This window comes from Delphinapterus leucas, chromosome 2 (genome assembly GCF_059928025.1).
Source record: "Delphinapterus leucas isolate spDelLeu-1000000601 "Yukka" chromosome 2, BTC_Dleu_Yukka2, whole genome shotgun sequence".
In the NCBI taxonomy this organism is placed as follows: domain Eukaryota; kingdom Metazoa; phylum Chordata; class Mammalia; order Artiodactyla; family Monodontidae; genus Delphinapterus; species Delphinapterus leucas.
In genome coordinates this window covers 173,387,347-173,396,883 of record NC_143130.1, presented here as the reverse complement: position 1 = coordinate 173,396,883, position 9,537 = coordinate 173,387,347, and positions in this window count along the sequence as shown.

Genomic DNA, 9,537 nt, shown 5'->3' with positions numbered 1-9,537 from the left:
CACTCCTTTTGTTGTGTCATAATTAAACAATTACATACCTGTGAACCATCTAGACCCCTGCTGCCCAACAAAAATAGAACGTGAGCCTCATATGCAATCTAAAAGTTTCCAGTAGCCCCGCTGAAACAAAACATGAAAAAAAGCAGGTGGAATTCACTCTAATCATAAATTTTATTTAAACTAATATATCCAAAACACGATTATTTCAACACGTTACCAACATTAACTTTTAACTCTATTTTTATGTATTTCTAATGCATAATAAATATATATTATTTAAAAGATATTTTGCTTTCCTTTCCATACTGTCTTTGAAATTTGGTGTGAATTTAACATGTGCCCCACATCTCACTTCAGATTAGTCGCCATTCAAGTACTCAACAGCCACATGTGGCTTGTGGCTACCATATTGGATACCACAGATCTAGAACATGGAACCTAGAACCCAATGCTGCCAATGTTTAGCATGGTACCTGGCACGTAGGAAGGACTCAATAAATTATTATTGAATGAATGAACTCATGATAAACACACAGACATTGTTTTCAAGCTGGTGTTAGTAGGCAGAACTATTACACATGTTAAGAACAGCCATGGCTTATATAAATCAAATTTTCATTCTAAAGAGTGGTGCTGTTTCGAAGGACCAAGTTGGCTGGTGCTTCCTCTGAGTTTCAACAGAATAATCTTGCCCAAAGGGGGCATACTCAACTAAAATATAACCTCAGGCAGTATTTCCCAAACTTGTTTGACCATGGAATATTATTTAAATTGTACCATTTTGTCAGGGTGCCCAGAGGAGGCTCAAGAGATATTGTTTAAATTAAAGTCGACAGCAAAAAAATGGTCTCACAGTTGAATTAATTGTGCAAAGAAATGATCAAAATTTGATCCATATGCTTAATATAAAGTAAACATTGAATAATTGCACCAATAAATGTTAAAATCATGAGATAAAATGCATAACAAAGACAGGCAATTTTCAAATAGAAAACACACAGATTGGCAGTAGGAAGGCAAAATGCGCAACCCACTGCTAAACATCACGCTTCCTGTACCAAGCGATCTGTCACATGACTTCCTCCTATTGTCAGGGGCAGGAGAGCACCAAGCGATCTGTCACATGACTTCCTCCTATTGTCAGGGGCAGGAGAGCACCAAGCGATCTGTCACATGACTTCCTCCTATTGTCAGGGGCAGGAGAGCTTTTCCCAAAGGGAGATGATCACTCTGAAGTGAAAGCTACCACTAGTCAAAGGTTTCCTGAGTCCCAGGCACTGTTCTAAGCTTCCGAGGCAGGTACTACAATTAACCCATTTTACAGATAAAGAAACTGAGTTGCAAAGAGATGGAGTCATTTCCCAGGTCACCTTGCGCCTGGGGACTCAATAACGCCATACAGCCTCTCTTGCTTGATGGTTAGAACAGCTTTACTAAAAAGCTGAGCATTTTTCTAACATCTGCTTTAAAATGAATTGAAGATGAAAAAATGCCCCCAGCTGGGACTGCTCCTTTGCTTGGTAACATCTCATGGAACCTCTGTGCGCCGTGGAACAGAGTTTGGGAAATGGCGTTCAGGAGCCATACTCAAATGCAATGCGGCCAGAAGCTATGGTAAGCCGTTTACTGATTGGCTTAATCACCAGGCTTCCTCCCCGCTCCATTCCCAAAAAGGCAGCTTCCACTAAAACTAGAATCAGATCAAGCAGAAGGGTATAATAGTCTAGGTAATGCTACAAAAATGAAGCCCAAATTTAGCTCTGGGCTTCCCAACACCTGGAGTCCAGAGGGAAGGATGGCAGGCCATGGGGCTCTTATTGTCTAGAGGTAGGATCCAGGCTGTATGTCAGGAGAACCAATTTTTCTTGGCCCAGAGCCCTAGAATGCATTTGTCATAGGGACATTTGCATAAGTGGCAATGAGCAGTGTAATGAGTTATGTCCCCAATAGTCATTTTATTAAAAAAATGCAGTGATGTTCCTTGGGTGGCTCTCCTTATATCATTGTGTAACCTTTGCTGAGGGCAAAATATTAAAGTGTTGTTCTGCATAGGCAATTCTAAAGAGGAATTTAAGTGACTATAATGCCTTAGTTTATACAAAAGTGCACACGGAAATCATTCTGGAATTTCAGTTTAAACTGCTTTCAGATCTCTCCCCTCCCCCTGACCCCTACAGCCAGGGCCCCGAGCCAGCCCCTCCCCATCTCCTTCTAGCCTTTCTCAGGAGTCTCCTCAAGGATCTTCCAACCCCGTCCACCTCCAGCCCCTCCTCCGAATTGTCGCCACAGTGATTGTCCTAAAACTCAGATCTGAGCATGCCCCGTGTTGCTCAAAACCCTGCCACTATTCTGCTAGAGTATAAGATCGACCACCTCGATTACTTTGCTTAACTCTAACCGCCCCCCTCCCCCAGGGTCTGGCACATAATAGGGGCTCCAAAAATGTTTACTGCTGTGTAAAGGTATCGTTCAAAAATAAAAAATAAAAATGAAGTGCAAGGCTTCACTCCTGCCAAGGTGTTGGTTCCCAAACTCCGTATCCACTTGCCTTTCTCTGTGTCTCCTCTCTTACTGGTCAAGCTCCATCTGTGAACATCAAAGTCAAATGCCATCTCTGCTATGACATTTTCCTTTTTGTCCCCAGAAAAGAGGCAGGAACCCCTCCTTGTTAAGGTCTCCGCAGTATCCAGCGCAACAGGTAAAAAGACATGAGTTTCTTATCTACGAAACAGAAACAGACTCACAGACACGGAGAACAGACTTGTGGTTGCCAAGGGGGAGGGAGAGTCGGGGAGGGATGGAGTGGGAGTTTGGGATTAGCAGAGGCAAACTATTATATAGAGGATGGTTAAACAACAAGGTGCTACTGTATAGCACAGGGAACTATATTCAATATCCTATGATAAACCATATGGAAAAGAATACGAAAAAAATGTCTATGTATGTAGAACTGAAACGCTCTGCTGTACAGTAGAAACTAACACAACATTGTAAATCAACTCTACTTCAATAAAATAACTTATTAAAAAAAAAAAAAGACATGAGTTCCAAGGTCAGGAAGCCCGGCATTGAGGGACTCAGGGAAGTCGTTTAAGCGATCTGAGCCTCAGTTTCCACATCTAGAAAATGGCAGTGGTGTAGGGAACCACATCACCAGGCATAAATTAGGAACAAACGGGATAGCTTTTTAAGTTACAAAGAGCTACCTTCTTGTCGGCTGGCTCCTCCAGCCTGTTCCCCTCTCACCCACAGGCTGCTCCAGAGCACATGGTCCAGACTCACCTCGGCATCCACCAGGGTGCCTAGCAAGGGCCCTCCATCAGAAGAATCTAAACGCCCGCAGATTTCAATGTGAGGGATGCGACACGTGCATGGACTTTATGGCAGGTGTCCTAGGTCTCGAACCCAAATTTTCTGGGCAATATTCATAACTATCCAGCATAACTCCCAAAGCTTCAAATCTCTTTGATTTCATGGTTCTAAGTATAGAAATAGCCTTCTGATTTTAAATAGAAGCTGGGGAGCTGAAGACCAGGGATGATAGTCTTTCAAGACATCCGGGCACAACTGCAGAGTTCAGGCAGGGCACGCAACTCGGAGCGGGAATCTGCCTGACAAATCTCTGAGTGAATCCTGAGGCGGGGAGAGCGTGGTCTGAGCATGTGCTCTACTGGAAACAGGCTCAGGCTGGGCAAGAAAGATGATTAGCAATAAATGGAGAGCACCTCAGGGGACCCTCCCACAGACAGTCTGTCACCCAGTGTTTTTACCATTCCATTTCAAAGTTTAATTAGATAATCACTTTCCAATGCTTAGATGCAATTAACCCCTTTGGAGCGGCCCTGGGATGCAGTCACCTTTCACAGGCCACAGAAGCTGAAATGCCCACGACGGTCTTCAGCATGCAGATCTGAGAAAAACATTTCTCAAAGAGAAAAACAACTGACAAATATTTGTGGGCTCTCAGAAGAGAGCTTTTCTCCTAAATGTCAGAAGAAAACAATTTCTCATCCAAGAGTTCAGCCTTCACCACCACGCAACTCCAGAAACAGAAAGAACACTCCTCTGCTGTAGCTGTCTTAACTTCCCTGTTAAGGGGGATAAAAGGAATCGCAACCTCTCCTTCAAGGCTGCTGCCTGGTTAGCTTCAGAGACACACACCCTCTCGCTCACTCATTAGTTGCTGTGCTGGTCCCATTTCAGTTAAATCAGTGGGAGACTGTAGACCCCCTTTGGTCCCCTCTGGTGCCCCAAGCTAAGATGGCAAAGAACCAAAGAGAATTCAAAATGTCCCTGGACTTCTGAAAGCAATTTGTTTATGTGCATGGCTTTTGACCCTTACAAGGTGGACAGGAAAGGGACTGTTATGTTCATGTAACACACAAGGACACTGACTCGGGCGGGGGCGGGGGGGGGGGCGGTTACATACTATGGACTCCCAGCCCCAAGCTCCTTCCACCAAGCCTTTCTGTTTATCCAGCAAGTACTTATCAAGCACCTACCATGTGCTAGGCCCTGGGGATTCAGCACCCAGCAGGACACAAGAACTACCTTCGCTCAAGGAACTAGAAATCTAATGGAAGAGGTAAACAAACACAAGAGAATCGGCTGAGAGATGTAAGCCCTGGAATGCACCGGATCCCAATGGCAGGCCCAATCTGACGCTGGGAAGCCAGTGGGAAGTTAGCTCAGCAAAGCCAGGACGAGGGTGAGACAAGGGAGGTGCCCAGGGAGCAAAAGTTAAGGAGACACCTGCTCTTAGGGGCGTGCAAGTCACAGCTCTGTTATACAAAGGTGTGCTGGTAAATGTTTAACAACAGGCTCCGTGGAGAAAACACACTTGATTTGCCCATTTCCGTGGTGTAAAGACTTTCATGACAACTGATTTCAAGCTCCCCACGTGAAGTCACTGAAGAGTTAGGAAGAGATATACCCATGCACTCTTGGGGGCGGGGGTGGGGGCGGGCTGGTGCAAGCCGGCTCCAACACACCCCTGAGGTGACATCTAGACTGAGGCCTGAAGAGCTGATGACGTTTGGATATAAAGGATGGATTTGAGTTTGAGGGAGACCAGAAGCAGAACTGAGGACAGGTTTTTATAGGGCTGCCCCATCCGATACTACAGTGACCTGCCATATGTGGCTATCTGATTTAAATTTCAATGAATTAAAATGAAAGGAAATGAAAAATTCAGTTGCTCAGTGGCACTAGACATGTTTTAAATGTTCAACAGTCACATGTGGCTAGTGGCTACCGTATCAGACAGCACCGATTATAGAACATTTCCAGCAACATAGAATGTTCTACTGGAAAGTGCTGTAGGGTAGAAGGGAGAGACAGCATGCGTTTCTGGCAAAAGAAGAGAAATTCTGAAATGGGAGATGAAAGGTCATCTAAAATAAACTTCCTCAATCTCTTAATTTTACCCACGGTCTGCCCTGAATGAAGGATGGAAAGCAAACAAGAAAGAAAGGAAGGAAGGAAGGAAGGAAGGGAAAGAAAGACAGAGAAAGAAAGAAGGAAGGAAAGAAAGAGGAAAGAAAGCAAGAAAGGAAGAGAGAAAGAAAGAAGGAAGGAAAAAAAAGAAAGAAAGGAAGGAAGAAAGAAAAGCAGGGCGTCCAGTGCCTTGTCTGCAAGGAGACTCCTGGGTGAGTCTCCTCCCTGTCATAGAGAAATTTACAGCCCTGGCACAAATAGGGGCTTTGCATGCACCAAGCAGTTTGGACCATTTCCGGACAGCGTACCACACAGCACGCCAGGGGAATCACTTACGTTGCTGTTTGTGGTACCTGGAGCCCAGAGCTACTGCTATTGCTGAGAGGGTGCTCAGGTGCGGGCAAAAGAGGGTCAGGGTTGGGTTAAAACCCCAACGAGAAGCAGCTTTCTCGGACTTCCCTGGTGGTGCAGTGGTTAAGAATCCACTTGCGAATGCAGGGGACACGGGTTCGATCTCTGATCCTGGAAGATGCCACATGCCGCGGAGCAACTAAGCCCGTGCACCACAACTACTGAACCTGCCCTCTGGAGCTCGCGAGCCACAACTACTGAAGCCCACGCACCTAGAGTCCGTGCTCCACAGCAAGAGAAGCCACCGCAACGAGAAGCCCGTGCACTGCAACAAAGAATAGCCCCCGCTCGCCTCAACTAAGCCCGCACACAGCAGCGAAGACCCAACGCAGCCAAAAATAAATTTTTTTTTTTTTTTAAATTAGCTTTCTCTCCAAAGAGGGTGCACTATGCATCTTCCTCACTGTAGCATCAGCATAAAGGAAGATGGTGAGGGCCATGGAGGACGTAGCCGCAGACAAAGAGGTCGGGGAATGTCGAAGGAACCAGCCCCACATTCAACAGCTAAGGTGACAGAAGATGCCCAGAGCCCAGCACTGCCCAGGTCAGGGAGTGGAGGCAGGATTCCAACCCAGGTCCACTCTCCTCCAAAACCTATGCTCTGTCCTTTATCCCTACATCATCTCAGAATCTGAGCACTCCAACACTTCTATCTCACAGCCCCAGTACATCCTAGGACTTGGTTTCCTTTCCATCAATCATATTAACTTTTCTTCTCCAAGCCCTTGTCACTTTCACAACCACTTTTAAAAAGGAAAAAGAAAAGCAACTGTTTTATTCTATTCTAAAGGGAAATTCATGCTCCTTCTAGAAAACGAGAAGTCAAAAGAGGGCTAGAAGGATAGGGGGAAAAATCACCCCTAGTTCCACCATGCAGAAATATTCACTGTGATGGTGTTTACTGTGTGTGACTTTTACTTTGTTGAGTGTCATTGTGATCACGCTGTAGACTCAGCTTTGCATCCTGCTTTTGTTTCGTCATTGTGCTCTTACAAACATGATTCTCTATGCCAGCATCAATTTAAGGCAATGGATAGACCATAGTCTACTTAAACAGTCCACTTCTATTGGACATGTAGATTATTTCCAATTTTTCTTTCATAAATGGCAGCTCGATTTACATCTCTGGGGATTATTTCTTTGGGCTAGATTCCCAGAAGTGGAATTACTGGGTCAAAAGGTATGAGCATTTCAAAGTTTCTTGGCACGGATTGCCAAATTTCTTTCCAAAAGGGTTGTAACCGTTTATATTTCCGAAAGCTCTGCATGCATCCCTCCTTCTCTCCTCTCTCGCCAGCCTGGAGTTTGATTGTACTAATCTTTGCTCACTTTATAGGCGAATGTACTAATCCATTGTTTTGATCTGAATTCCTTTGATTATTTGGGTGCTCGGTCCTTTTCTCAAATCCCAACAGCCTTTGAAGAGTTTCGTGGCAAATGTAACTGGACCCATCTTTAAGAGAGGTGTGCCTGGCTCAGAGGCTGCCAGATCTCCAGGCAGGAGCCCTGATTTTCCTAGGAAGTTGAGAGTCTGCCGAGGGGCCTCTCCCTGCCCACTGGCTCCCCTCCTCGGCCCCCATCACCTTCCAACCACGTTTCCAACCTCACTAAATGCCACTCCTCGGATGGAAACAGCGGATTCCAAAAGAATTCCTATACACTGTGTTTATAGCAAAAACAAAAACACAAAACACTCAGAAACAAACCAAAGCCAGGCCAAGCTGGGCTGCAGAAGGTTCCCGTGACCCAGCAGACCAGCCGCTCCAATTCCAAGGTTTGGAACGCAACTAATTCGAATGCGGTGGATGAGGACGAAGTCGGCTGGCATTAGAGATGATTAAACGGGAGGCCGGTGATTTATCTGTGAAACTCCCCGGGGAGCAGGAGAGAGAAGGGGGTGGCGGGCGCGGGGCGGGGAGGAAGGAGAGGAACGGGGCAGAATTATAAAGTTGGAGGCTTAAGAAACAGAAACTGAGAGAGAGCGAAGAAACAGTAGAAATGTAGGAAAAGGGAATCAAGGAAAGAAACAGTGAGAAAATGGTAGGGGGAAAAAAAAGAGGCAGACAGGAGAAATTGCAAGACAGAACGGAATGTGGATGAGGATTCGCTGCTCTAAAATAAATGAAACAGGGAGAAAAAAAGAGAACCAGGGGTGCGCAGGGACGGAAGAGCCCAGAGAGATGGACAGAGGGAGAAAGCCGAAGGGGAGGGTATACACCGAGAAGTGGGTGGCGGACTGGAGAAGAGGGTCGCGCTGAACTGGCAGCGCTTGCTCAAGGAAATCCGGCCCCATGCGCGCTGCGATCTCCTCCGGGTCCAGACGAACGCAGGCGGCGGGATAAGACGAAAGCGGGCGGCTGGCCGAGACTGGGGCCTACTCGCTCGGCGCCCAGGGAATGTCAGATGTGGGGCAACACGAGCAAGAGGCCCCAGACGTGGAAGGGGCTCCCCAAAGTTTGCGGTAGAACCTCCCACCCAGAGCCCCCGGCTCGGAGGGGACTCGTGCAAACGCGTGGGCCTTGGCACCCCTCGCGCCCGCATCCCCTCGCGCCCGCATCCCCTCGCGCCCCCATCCCCTCGCACCCCCTGCATCCTCTCGCCGGTGGGGGATGCTGGCCGCGCAGCCCGTGGCGATCCCAGATGTCGACGCTAGAGGGCGCGCGAGGGTCGCTGAGCCGCGCCAGGTCCTTGAGGAGCGGCCCAGGAGATGAGGACCGTGAGGGGGCCTGCTGGGCGCGGGGTGCCCACCGGCGGTGGGGTGCGTGAGGGACGCGAGGAGCGCTGGTCCGGATGGCTGTTGCCATGCAGAGGGATGCTGCGCGCTTCGTCTGTTTGGGGGAGAGGCTGCACCTGAATTGAATCTTTGCAAGTCTGAGACAAGCCCGTGTGAAATGAACTGAAAGCCAGGCAAAAAGGAGGACAGAGCACGAGGTGCCACTTGACCCAGAGCCCCGGCCCCTCCCACCTTCGGCCCACGCTGCACTCCTAAAACTACTTAGGAGAAGAAGTCTGATCCCACCAGCACTCACCACTCCACATAAGACAGACACACACACACTTTCAGAATGGGGGGAGTGGGTTGGTGGGGAAATGAACTTTAAAAGGCTTTTAAAGCAAAAAAAAGAAAACGAGGGTTGCACGAGGCTGAGGTACTTGAAATGATTTTTGTGTTGCAAATTGCTATGCTTTTACTGAGGCTCTGATGAAAATAAATGAAGCTCCTCTCTCTTTTTGCTAATAAATGAAATGAAAAAAGCACCATTATTATGCCACCTGCTTCTAATTCCTAATTGTGGTAACTTAATTCTCAGATTGTTTTTAGCTGCTTAATATCGCGGGCGCAGAAGCACACACACGCATTTTTAAAAAGTACGGAGGGCCGTGTGGGTCTGTTTTGGCAGACGAGGTGGAAGGTGTGCGGGCTTCGGTTTTTATTTCGTTTGGTGACAGTTCCTATCGTGAAATGCACGTATTGGAAGGGAGAAATCTTTATTCTCTTCAGCGTCCATCTGAGAGTTCAGAAGGAATACAAAGGCTTCTGAGATGCTCAAAGCCTAAAGAGTCCACGAAAAGTGATCACTGATGAGATCCACGCTTTTCCCACGCTGCGATAGAATCATGCGAATTTCCTATAAAAGAAAAAGCATTCGTTTTTATAAGCTGGTTCCAAAACGCCTTGTATGAACTTCC